The sequence below is a fragment of the Arachis ipaensis genome, chromosome B3 (genome assembly GCF_059453495.1).
Source record: "Arachis ipaensis isolate K30076 ecotype BB chromosome B3, ASM5945349v1, whole genome shotgun sequence".
In the NCBI taxonomy this organism is placed as follows: Eukaryota; Viridiplantae; Streptophyta; class Magnoliopsida; order Fabales; family Fabaceae; genus Arachis; species Arachis ipaensis.
In genome coordinates, this window is record NC_142438.1 from 88,980,826 (window position 1) to 88,994,335 (window position 13,510).

The window sequence follows — 13,510 nt, forward strand, 5'->3', positions numbered from 1 at the left end:
AGAATTAGATAAACATTGGGTTGCCTCCCAACAAGCGCTTCTTTAATGTCAATAGCTTGACAGTGGGCTCTCATGGAGCCTCACAGATGTTCAGAGCATTGTTGAGACTCTCCAACACCAAACTTAGAGTTTGGATATGGGAGTTCAACACCAAACTTAGAGTTTGGTTGTGGCCTCCCAACACCAAACTTAGAGTTTGACTGTGGGGGCTCTGGTTGACTCTGCTTTGAGAGAAGCTTTTTCTGCTTCCTCTCCATGGTTGCAGAGGGAGATCCTTGAGTTTTAAACACAAGGGAGTCCTCATTCCATTGAAGGACTAGTTCACCTCTGTCAACATTAATCACAGCTCTTGTTGTGGCCAGGAAAGGTCTTCCTAGGATGATGGATTCATCCTCCTCCTTTCCAGTATCCAGGACTATGAAATCAGCAGGGATGTAAAGGCCTTCAACCTTTACTAACACGTCCTCTACTTGTCCATAAGCCTGTTTTCTAGAGCTGTCTGCCATCTCTAATGAGATTTTAGCAGCTTGCACCCCATAGATTCCCAGTCTCTCTATTACAGAGAGGGGCATGAGGTTTATACCTGAACCAAGGTCACACAGAGCTTTAAAGATCATGGTGCCTATGGTACAAGGTAATATGAACTTTCCAGGATCCTATCTCTTCTGAGGCAATGTCAGTTGATCCAGATCACTTAGTTCATTGATGAAACCAAACAATTTGGCATTCAGCTTCATGATTGCACCAAGAAACTTGGCAGTTTGCTCTTCAGTGACATCCTCATTCTCTTCAGAAGAGGAATACTCATCAGAGCTCATGAAGGGCATAAGGAGGTTCAATGGAATCTCTATGGTCTCTAGATGAGCCTCATAGTCCTTTGGTTCCTCAGAGGGAAGCTCCTTATTGATCACTGGACGTCCCAGGAGGTCTTCCTCCTTGGGATTCACGTCCTCTCCTCTCCTCACAGGTTCGGCCATGGCGCTTATGTCAATGGCCTTGCACTCTCCTTTTGGATTCTCTTCTGTATTGCTTGGGAGAGTACTAGGAGGGATTTCAGTGATCCTTTTACTCAGCTGGCCCACTTGTGCTTCCAGATTTCTAATGGAAGACCTTGTTTCATTCATGAAACTTACAGTGGCCTTAGATAGATCAGAGACTAGATTTGCTAAATTAGAAGCATTTTGTTCAGAGTTCTCTGTCTGTTGCTGAGTGGATGATGGAAAAGGCTTGCTATTGCTAAACCTGTTTCTTCCACCATTATTAAAGCCTTGTTGAGGCTTTTGATCCTTCAATGAGAAATTTGGATGATTTCTCCATGTTGAGTTATAGGTGTTTCCATAAGGTTCACCTAAGTAATTTACCTCTGCTATTGCAGGGTTCTCAGGATCATAGGCTTCTTCTTCAGAAGATGCCTCTTGAGTACTGTTGGATGCAGCTTGCATTCCATGCAGACTCTGAGAGATCATATTGACTTGCTGAGTCAATATTTTATTCTGAGCCAATATGGCATTCAGAGTATCAACTTCAAGAACTCCCTTCTTCATAGGCGTCCCATTACTCACAGGATTCCTTTCAGAGGTGTACATGAACTGGTTATTAGCAACCATGTCAATGGGTTCTTGAGCTTCTGCAGGCGTTTTGTTTAGGTGAATGGATCCACCTGCAGAGGTATCCAATGACATCTTAGATAACTCAGACAGACCATCATAGAATATATCCAGGATGGTCCATTCTGAAAGCATGTCAGAAGGACACTTTTTGGTCAACTGTTTGTATCTTTCCCAAGCTTCATAGAGGGATTCACCTTCTTTCTGCCTGAAGGTTTGAACATCAGCTCTAAGCTTGCTCAGCTTTTGAGGAGGAAAGTACTTGGCTAAGAAAGCCGTGACCAGCTTATCCCAAGAGTTCAGGCTGTCTTTAGGTTGAGAATCCAACCATAATCTAGCTCTGTCTCTTACAGCAAACGGGAAAAGCATGAGCCTGTAGACTTCAGGATCTACTCTATTAGTCTTAATAGTATCACATATCTGCAAGAATTCAGTTAAGAACTGAAAAGGATCTTCAGATGGAAGTCCATGAAACTTGCAGTTCTGCTGCATCAGAGAAACTAATTGAGGTTTCAGCTCAAAGTTGTTTGCTCCAATGGCAGGAATGGAGATGCTTCTTCCATGTAATTTGGAATTAGGTGCAGTAAAGTCACCAAGCATCCTCCTTTCATTATTATTATTTTCGGCTGCCATCTCCTCTGCCTGTTCGAAAATTTCTGAAAGGTTATCTCTGGATTGTTGTATTTTAGCTTCTCTTAATTTTTTCTTCAGAGTCCTTTCAGGTCCTTGCTCCTGCTCATATGACAAAGAAGAAAGCACAGAAAAATAATAATAATAATAGAGATCCTTTATACCACAGTATAGGGATCCCTTTGTGAGTGGAAGAAAAGAGGGGGAGACAAAGAATGTGATGTAAAGGAAGAAACACAACTGTACCGATGGAAGAGATGTGAGATGAGATGTTGGGATATGAATGAATAAATAGAATGAGATGAGAGAGAAGAAGGGATTTTTTCGAAAATTATTTTTGAAAAAGGAGTTAGTGATTTTTGAAAAATAGTTTTTGAAAAATATTTAGTAAATTTTTTTTTTTCGAAATTTTTTTTTGAAATAAAAATAAAAATAATTAGTTAATTGAAAAGAAATTTTTGAAAAAGCGGGAGGTATTTTCGAAAATTAGAAAGGGAGAATTAGTTAGGTGGTTTTGAGAAAGTTAAGAAACAAACAAAAAGTTAGTTAGTTAGTTGAAACAAATTTTGAAAAGATAAGAAGTTAGGAAGTTAGAAAAGATATTTTGAAAAGATATTTTTGAAAAAGATAAGATAAGAAGATATTTTGAAAAGATATGATTGAAATTAGTTTTTGAAAAAGATTTGATTTTTAAAATCTCAATTAATGACTTGATTCATAAGAAATCACAAGATATGATTCTAGAACTTAAAGTTTGAATCTTTCTTAACAAGCAAGTAACAAACTTCAAATTTTTGAACCAAAACATTAATTGACTATGTTATTTTCGAAAATTTGATGGAAAAATAAGAAAAAGATTTTTGAAAAATATTTTTGGAATTTTCGAAAATAACTAAGAATTTTGAAAAAGATTTGATTTTTGAAAAAGATTTTGAAAAAGATAAGATTTTCAAATTGAAAATTTGATTTGACTCATTGGCAACAACTTGATTTTTAAAAATTTTTGAAAAAGTCAACTCAAATTTTCGAATTTGATGAGAGAAAAATGGAAAGATATTTTTTTGATTTTTGAATTTTTATGATGAGAGAGAAAAACAAGAAAAATGATGCAATGCATGAAATTTTTAGATCAAAACAATGAATGCATGCAAGAATGCTATGAATGTCAAGATGAACACCAAGAACACTATGAATGTCATGATGAACATCAAGAACATATTTTTGAAAAATTTTTAATGCAAAGAAAACATGCAAGACACCAAACTTAGAATTCTTTAATGCTTAGACACTAAGAATTCAAGAATGCATATGATAAACATGAAAAGAAACAAAACAAAAAATCATCAAGATCAAACAAGAAGACTTACCAATAACAACTTGAAGATCATGAAGAACACTATGAATGCATGATATTTTCGAAAAAATGCAAGATGCATATGCAAGTGACACCAAACTTATGATATGACTCAAGACTCAAACAAGAAACACAAAAATATTTTTGATTTTTATGATTTTCTAATTTTTTTTTGGATTTTTATTTTATGTTTTTCGAAAAATAATTTTGAAAAAGAAAATAAGGATTCCAAAATTTTTAATATGAATTCCAGGAATCTTATGCTCTAAAGCTCCAATCAAAGGGTCAGGCATGGCTTAATAGCCAGCCAAGCTTTAGTATGTAACTCAGACATGACACGCCTGACATTCCTTACATTCAACAGCCAATTGGCTAAGAAAGATAAAGAAGCTCTTTTCTTGAGTATAAGAATTGAGACATGGCTTTACAGCCAGCCAGGCTTCAACATGCTCCATGAAACACTAGAATTCATTCTTAAAAATTCTGAAAGGAAAATATATTTTTGAAAACATTTTTATTTTTAAATTTTTTTTTTCGAAAACAAAGGAAGAATTTTTGAAAGATTTTTGAAAATTTTTTTTTTTTGAAAACAAGACAAAAAGAAAATTACCTAATCTGAGCAACAAGATGAACCGTCAGTTGTCCAAACTCGAACAATCCCCGGCAACGGCGCCAAAAACTTGGTGCACGAAATTGTGATGTCCAGGCTCAAACAATCCCTGGTAATGGCTCCAAAGCTTGGTGCTTTGATCTTAATTCATAATTGTCACAACTTCGATACAACTAACCAGCAAGTGCACTGGGTCGTCCAAGTAATACCTTACGTGAGTAAGGGTCGAATCCCACGGAGATTGTTGGTATGAAGCAAGCTATGGTCACCTTGTAAATCTCAGTCAGGCAGATATAAAGTGATAATGGTGTTTTCGAATTTAATATAATAAAATAGGGATAGAAATACTTATGTAATTCATTGGTAGGAATTTCAGATAAGCGAATGGAGATGCTTTCGTTCCTCTGAACCTCTACTTTCCTGCTATCTTCATCCAATCAGTCTTACTCCTTTCCATGGCTGGCTTTATGCAAGGGCATCACCGTTGTCAGTGGCTACATCCCATCCTCTCAGTGAATAATATGCTCACGCACCCTGTCATGGCACGGCTATTCATCTGTCGGTTCCCGATCATGCTGGAATAGGATTCACCCTCCTTTTGCGTCTGTCACTAACGCCCAGCACTCGCGAGTTTGAAGCTCGTCACAGTTATTCAATCATTGAATCCTACTCAGAATACCACAGACAAGGTTTAGACCTTCCGGATTCTCTTGAATGCCGCCATCATTCTAGCTTACGCCACGAAGATTCCTGTTAGGAGATCTAAGAGATACTCATTCTAGCTTAATTCATGTAGAACAGAAGTGTTTGTCAGGCACGCGTTCATAAGGGAGAAGGATGATGAGCGTCACACATAATCATCACCTTCATCACGTTCTTGGGTGCGAATGGATATCTTAGAAGCGAAATAAGAAGAATTGAATAGAAAACAGTAGTACTTTGCATTAATCTTTGAGGAACAGCAGAGCTCCACACCTTAATCTATGGAGTGTAGAAACTCTACCGTTGAAAATACATAAGTGAAGGTCCAGGCATGGCCGAGATGGCCAGCCCCCTAAAACGTGATCAAAGGATCATAATACAATCCAAAGATGCCTAATACAATAGTAAGAGGTCCTATTTATAATAAACTAGCTACTAGGGTTTACATGAGTAAGTAATTGATGCATAAATCCACTTCCGGGGCCCACTTGGTGTGTGTTTGGGCTGAGCTTAAGTGTAGCACGTGCAGAGACCATTTGTGGAGTTGAACGCCAGTTTTTGTGCCAGTTTGGGCGTTCAACTCTGGTTTTGGATCCTTTTCTGGCGCTGGACGCCAGATTTGGGTAGAGAGCTGGCGTTGAACGCCAGTTTACGTCGTCTATTCTTGGCCAAAGTATAGACTATTATATATTTCTGGAAAGCCCTGGATGTCTACTTTCCAACGCAATTAGAAGCGCGCTAATTCGAGTTCTTTAGCTCTAGAAAATCCACTTTGAGTGCAGGGAGGTCAGAATCCAACAGCATCAGCAGTCCTTCTTCATCCTCTGAATCTGATTTTTGCTCAAGTCCCTCAATTTCAGCCAGAAAATACCTGAAATCACAGAAAAACACACAAACTCATAGTAAAGTCCAGAAATGTGAATTTAACACAAAATCTATTAAAAACATCCCTAAAAGTAACTAGATCCTACTAAAAATATACTAAAAACAATGCCAAAAAGCGTATAAATTATCCGCTCATCAGTGTGGAGCTCTGCTGTTCCTCAAAGATTAATGCAAAGTACTACTGTTTTCTATTCAATTCATCTTATTTCGCTTCCAAGATATTCATTCGCACTTCAATCTGAATGTGATGAACGTGACAATCATCATCATTCCCTATGAACACGTGCCTGACAACCACTTCCGTTCTACATTAGATTGAATGGGTATCTCTTAGATCTCTTAATCGGAATCTTCGTGGTGTAAGCTAGAATGATGGCGGCATTCAAGAGAATCCGGAAAGTCTAAACCTTGTCTGTGGTATTCCGAGTAGGATTCAATGATTGAATGACTGTGACGAGCTTCAAACTCGCGATTTCTGGGCGTAGTGACAGACGCAAAAGGATAGTAAATCCTATTCCAGCATGATCGAGAACCGACAGATGAATAGCCGTGCCGTGACAGGGTGCGTTGACCATTTTCACTGAGAGGATAGGATGTAACCATTGACAAGGGTGATGCCTCCAGACGATTAGTCGTGCCATGACAGGGCATTTGGATCATTTTCTCGAGAGAAGACCGAAAGTAGCCATTGACAATGGTGATGCATTACATAAAGCCAGCCATGGAAAGGAGTAAGACTGATTGGATGAAGATAGCAGGAAAGCAGAGGTTCAGAGGAACGAAAGCATCTCTATTCGCTTTTCTAAAATTCTCACCAATGATTTACATAAGTATTTCTATCCCTATTTTATTAATTATTTTCGAAAACCCCATTACTATTTTATATCCGCCTGACTGAGATTTACAAGGTGACCATAGCTTGCTTCATACCAACAATCTCCGTGGGATTCGACCCTTACTCACGTAAGGTATTACTTGGACGACCCAGTGCACTTGCTGGTTAGTTGTGCGAAGTTGTGAACCATGGTATTGGCATCATGTTTTTGGCGCCATTGCCAGGGAAAGAAAGAGCAATGAATTTTACATAATCAAAGTGTAATCACAATTTCTGTGCACCAAGGTTTTGGCGCCGTTGCCGGGGATTGTTCGAGTTTGGACAACTGACGGTTCATCTTATTGCTCAGATTAGGTAATTTTCTTTTTGTTTTCTTTTCAAAAATTTTTCAAAACTCTTTCAAAATTTTCTCATTTGTTTTCGAAAAAAAAATACAAAAAAATTAGAAAATCATAAAAATAAAAAATATTTTTTGTGTTTCTTGTTTGAGTCTTGAGTCATGTTATAAGTTTGGTGTCAATTGCATATTCATCTTGCATTTTTCGAAAATTCCTGCATTCATAGTGTTCTTTATGATCTTCAAGTTGTTCTTGGTAAGTCTTCTTGATTGATCTTTGCATTTGCATGTTTTGTGTCTTTTCTTGTTTTTCATATGCATTCCTGAATTCTTTATGTCTAAGCATTAAAGAATTCTAAGTTTGGTGTCTTGCATGTTTTCTTTGCATTAAATTTTTTTTTCAAAAATGTGTTCTTGATGTTCATCATGATCTTCATAGTGTTCTTGGTGTTCATCTTGACATTCATAGCATTCTTGCATGCATTCATTGTTTTGATCCATAACTTTCATGCATTGCATCATTTTTCTTGTTTTTCTCTCTCATCATAAAAATTCAAAAATAAAAAAAAATATCTTTTCCTTTTTCTCTCTTAAAAATTTCGAAAATTAGATTTGACTTTTTCAAAAATTTTTAAAATCTAGTTGTTTTTATGAGTCAAATCAAATTTTTAATTTAAAAAAAATAAAAAATCTTATCTTTTTCAAAATATTTTTCAAAAATCAAATCTTTTTTCAATTTTTTAGTTATTTTCGAAAATTTCAAAAATATTTTTCAAAAATCTTTTTCTTAATTTTACATCATATTTTCGAAAATAACATCATCAATTAATGTTTTGATTCAAAAATTTCAAGTTTGTTACTTACTTGTTAAGAAAGATTCAAACTTTAAGTTCTAGAATCATATCTTGTGATTTCTTGTGAATCAAGTCATTAATTGAGATTTTAAAAATCAAATCTTTTTCAAAAACTAAGTTCTATCATATCTTTTCAAAAAAATATCTTCTTATCTTAACTTTTTCAAAAAAATTCGATTTCAAAATATCTTTTCTAACTTCTTATCTTCTTATCTTTTCAAAATTGATTTTCAAAATTTGTCTCAACTAACTAACTAACTTTTTGTTTGTTTCTTATCTTTTTCAAAACCACCTAACTAACTCTCTCTCTCTCTAATTTTCGAAAATATCTCCCTCTTTTTCAAAAATTCTTTTTAATTAACTAATTATTTTAATCTTTGTTTTTAAAAATTTTCGAAAAAATTACCAACTTTTTTTCAAAAACTATTTTCGAAAATCACTAACTCTTTTTCAAAAATTATTTTTGAAAATCCTCTCCCTCTCTCATCTTATTCTATTTATTTATTCATCTACCAACATCTCTTCCTCACATCACTCACCAATTTCGAACCCCCTCTTCTATCTGTGTTTGAATTTTTCTTCTTCTCTTCTTCTACTAACAATAAGGAACCTCTTTACTGTGACATAGAGGATTCCTCTTCTTTTCTTGTTCTCTTCTCTTTCTTATGAGCAGGGACTAAGAAAAAGGCATTCTTGTTGAAGCTGATCTAGAACCTGAAAGGACTCTGAAGAGAAAACTAAGAGAAGCTAAATTACAACAATCCAGAGACAACCTTATTGAAAATTTCGAACAAGTAAAGGAGATGGCAGCCGAACCCAACAACAATAATGCAAGGAGAATGCTTGGTGACTTTACTGCACCTAATTCCAATTTACATGGAAGAAGCATCTCCATTCCTACCATTGGAGCAAACAATTTTGAGCTGAAACCTCAGCTAGTTTCTCTGATGCATCAGAACTGCAAGTTTCATGGACTTCCATCTGAAGATCCTTTTCAGTTCTTAACTGAATTCTTGCAGATCTGTGATACTGTTAAGACTAATGGAGTAAATCCTGAAGTCTACAGGCTCATGCTTTTCCCTTTTGCTGTAAGAGACAGAGCTAGAATATGGTTGGACTCTCAACCTAAAGACAGCCTGAACTCTTGGGATAAGCTGGTCACGGCTTTCTTAGCCAAGTTCTTTCTTCCTCAAAAGCTGAGCAAGCTTAGAGTGGATGTTCAAACCTTCAAACAAAAGGAAGGTGAATCCCTCTATGAAGCTTGGGAAAGATACAAGCAGCCGACCAAAAAGTGTCCTTCTGACATGCTTTCAGAATGGACCATCCTGGATATATTCTATGATGGTTTATCTGAGCTATCAAAGATGTCATTGGATACTTCTGCAGGTGGATCCATTCACCTAAAGAAAACGCCTGCAGAAGCTCAAGAACTCATTGACATGGTTGCTAATAACCAGTTCATGTACACTTCTGAGAGGAATCCTGTGAGTAATGGGACGCCTATGAAGAAGGGAGTTCTTGAAGTTGATACTCTGAATGTCATATTGGCTCAGAACAAAATATTGACTCAGCAAGTCAATATGATTTTTCAGAGTCTGACTGGAATGCAAGCTGCATTCAACAGTACTCAAGAGGCTTCTTATGAAGAAGAAGCTTATAATCCTGAGAACCCTGCAATAGCAGAGGTAAATTACATGGGTGAACCATATGGAAACACCTATAATCCATCATGAAAAAATCATCCAAATCTCTCATGGAAGGATCAAAGGCCTCAACAAGGCTTTAATAATGGTGGAAGAAACAGGTTTAACAATAATAAACCTTTTCTATCATCCACTCAGCAACAGACAGAGAACTCTGAACAAAGTACCTCTAATTTAGCAAACTTAGTCTCTGATCTATCCAAGGCCACTGTAAGTTTCATGAATGAAACAAGGTCTTCCATTAAAAATCTGGAAGCACAAGTGGGCTAGCTGAGTAAAAGGATCACTGAAATCCCTCCTAGTACTCTCCCAAGCAATACAGAAGAGAATCCAAAAGGAGAGTGCAAGGCCATTGACATAAGCACCATGGCCGAACTTGTAAGGGAAGGAGAGGACGTGAATCCCAAGGAAGAAGTCCTCCTGGGACGTCCAGTGACCAATAAGGAGCTTCTCTCTGAGGAACCAAAGGAATCTGAGGCTCATCTAGAGACCATAGAGATTTCATTGAACCTCCTTATGCCCTTCATGAGCTCTGATGAGTATTCCTCTTCTGAAGAGAATGAGGATGTCACTGAAGAGCAAGCTGCCAAGCTCCTTGGTGCAATCATGAAGCTGAATGCCAAATTATTTGGTGTTGAGACTTGGGAAGATGAACCTCCCTTGTTCACCAATGAACTGAGTGATCTGGATCAACTGACATTGCCTCAGAAGAAACAGGATCCTGGAAAGTTCTTGCTACCTTGTACCATAGGCACCATGATCTTTGAAAAGGCTCTGTGTGACCTTGGTTCAGGGATAAACCTCATGCCCCTCTCTGTAATAGAGAAACTGGGAATCTATGGGGTGCAAGCTGCTAAAATCTCATTAGAGATGGCAGACAATTCAAGAAAACATGCTTATGGACAAGTAGAGGATGTGTTAGTAAAGGTTGAAGGCCTTTACATCCCTACTGATTTCATAGTCCTGGATACTGAAAAGGAAGAGGATGAATCCATCATCCTAGGAAGACCTTTCCTAGCCACAGCAAGAGCTGTGATTGATGTGGACAGAGGAGAATTGATCCTTCAATTAAATAAGGACAACCTTGTGTTTACAACTCAAGGATCTCACTCTGCATCCATGGAGAGGAAGCAGAAAAAGCTTCTCTCAAAGTAGAGTCAACCAAAGCCCCCACAGTCAAACTCTAACTTTGGTGTTGGGAGGCCACAACCAAACTCTAAGTTTGGTGTCAAACCCCCATATCCAAACTCTAAGTTTGGTGTTGGGAGGTCTCAACAAAGCTCTGCACAACTGTGAGGCTCCATGAGAGCCCACTGTCAAGCTATTGACATTAAAGAAACGCTTGTTGGGAGGCAACCCAATTTTTATTTATCTAACTATATTTTTCTTAGTTATATGTCTTTATAGGTTCATGATCATGAGGAGTCACAAAATAAATATAAAAATTGAAAACAGAATCAAAAACAGCAGAAGAAAAATCACACCCTGGAGGAAGCATCTGCCTGGCGTTCAACGCCAGAACAGAGCATGGTTCTGGTGCTGAACGCCCAAAATGGGCAGTATCTGGGCGCTGAACGCCCAAAATGGGCATCATCTGGGCGCTGAACGCCAGAATTGCACCCTGGAGAGGAGCTGGCGCTGAACGCCCAGAACAAGCATGGTTCTGGCGTTCAACGCCAGAAATGGGCAACAAATGGGCGTTGAACGCCCAAAATGGGCACCAACCTGGCGCTGAACGCCCAGAGTTGTGTGCAAGGGCATTTTACATGCCTAATTTGGTGCAAGGGTGTAAATCCTTGAACACCTCAGGATCTGTGGATCCCACAGGATCATCTCAGGATCTGTGGATCCCACAGGATCATCTCAGGATCTGTGGACCCCACAGGATCATCTCAGGATCTGTGGACCCCACAGGATCCCCACCTACCTCCACTCACTTCTTCTCACCCCTCTTTCACACAATCCCATAAACACTCTTCCCCCCCACCTCACCATCTCTCTCTCCATTCATGATCATCCCTTCTATTTTTCATACATCCCACTTACCTACAAAATTCAATATCTCTTCCCCACCCAATCCCACCCATATGGCCGAATACACACACCCCTCCATCTCCTCCATATCTTCTTCTTCTTCTTCTATTCTTTCTTCTTTTGCTCGAGGGCGAGCAACATTCTAAGTTTGGTGTGGTAAAAGCATAGCTTTTTTGTTTTTCCATAACCATTAATGGCACCTAAGGCCAGAGAAACCTCAAGAAAGAGGAAAGGGAATACAATTGCTCCCACCTCTGAGCCATGGGAGATGGAAAGATTCATCTCACAAGCGCATCACCAAGAAAAGGATGGAGCAAACAAGAGAGCACATTCATGGATCTCAACAGGCACATGAGAAAGCTCATTATCAAGAAAACCCTGAGATACCTCAAGGGATGCACTTTCCTCCACAGAATTTTTGGGAGAAAATCAATACCTCCCTAGGAAAATTGAGTTCCAACATGGGACAATTAAGGGTGAAACATCAAGAGCACTCCATCATCCTTCATGAAATAAGAGAAGATCAAAAAGCAATGAGGGAGGAGCAACAAAGACAAGGAAAAGACATAGAAGAGCTCAAGGACATCATTGGTTCCTCAAGAAGGAAACGCCACCATCACTAAGGTGGATTCATTCCTTGTTCTTATTTCTTCTGTTTTTTGTTTTCTATGTTATGTGCTTATCTATGTTTGTGTCTTCATCACATGATCATTAGTAGTTAGTAACTATGTCTTAAAGTTATGAATGTCCTATGAATCCATCACCTCTCTTAAATGAAAAATGTTTTAATTCAAAAGAACAAGAAGTACATGAGTTTCGAATTTATCCTTGAACTTAGTTTAATTATATTGATGTGGTGATAATGCTTCTTGTTTTCTGAATGAATGCTTGAACAGTGCATATGTCTTTTGAAGTTGTTGTTTATGAATGTTAAATATGTTGGCTCTTGAAAGAATGATGACTAGGAGACATATTATTTGATAATCTGAAAAATCATAAAAATGATTCTTGAAGCAAGAAAAAGCAGCAAAGAACAAAGCTTGCAGAAAAGAAAAAAAAACAGGCGAAAAAAAAAATAGAAAGAAAAAGAAAAAGCAAGCAGAAAAAGCCAAAGCTCTTAAAACCAAGAGGCAAGAGCAAAAAGCCAATAACCCTTAAAATCAAAAGGCAAGGGCAAATAAAAAGGATCCCAAGGCTTTTAGCATCAGTGGATAGGAGGGCCTAAAGGAATAAAATCCTGGTCTAAGCGGCTAAACCGAGCTGTCCCTAACCATGTGCTTGTGGCGTGTAGGTGTCAAGTGAAAACTTGAGATTGAGCGGTTAAAGTCAAGGTCCAAAGCAAAAAAAAAAAAAAGAAGAGTGTGCTTAAGAACCCTGGACACCTCTAATTGGAGACTTTAGCAAAGCTGAGTCACAATCTGAAAAGGTTCACCCAATTATGTGTCTGTGGCATTTATGTATCCGGTGGTAATACTGGAAAACAAAGTGCTTAGGGCCACGGCCAAGACTCATAAAATAGCTGTGTTCAAGAATCATCATACTAAACTAGGAGAATCAATAACACTATCTGAACTCTGAGTTCCTATAGATGCCAATCATTCTGAACCTCAATGGATAAAGTGAGATGCCAAAACTATTCAAGAGGCAAAAAGCTATAAGTCCCGCTCATATGATTGAAGCTATGTTTCATTGATAGTTTGGAATTTATAGTATATTCTCTTCTTTTTATCCTATTTGATTTTCAGTTGCTTGGGGACAAGCAACAATTTAAGTTTGGTGTTGTGATGAGCGGATAATTTATACGCTTTTTGGCATTGTTTTTAGTATGTTTTTAGTAGGATCTAGTTACTTTTAGGGATGTTTTCATTAGTTTTTATGTTAAATTCACATTTCTAGACTTTACTATGAGTTTGTGTGTTTTTCTGTGATTTCAGGTATTTTCTGGCTGAAATTGAGGGA

General features: G+C 37.7%; 1 non-coding gene across 1 annotated transcript; it reads left to right on the forward strand.

Annotated features, from left to right (window-relative positions):
- Positions 1-1,736: 1,736 nt before the first annotated feature.
- Positions 1,737-1,844, forward strand: LOC148571509 (small nucleolar RNA R71). The gene has a single exon (XR_015908579.1). It is a non-coding gene; the product is annotated as a small nucleolar RNA R71 (small nucleolar RNA).
- Positions 1,845-13,510: the final 11,666 nt, after the last annotated feature.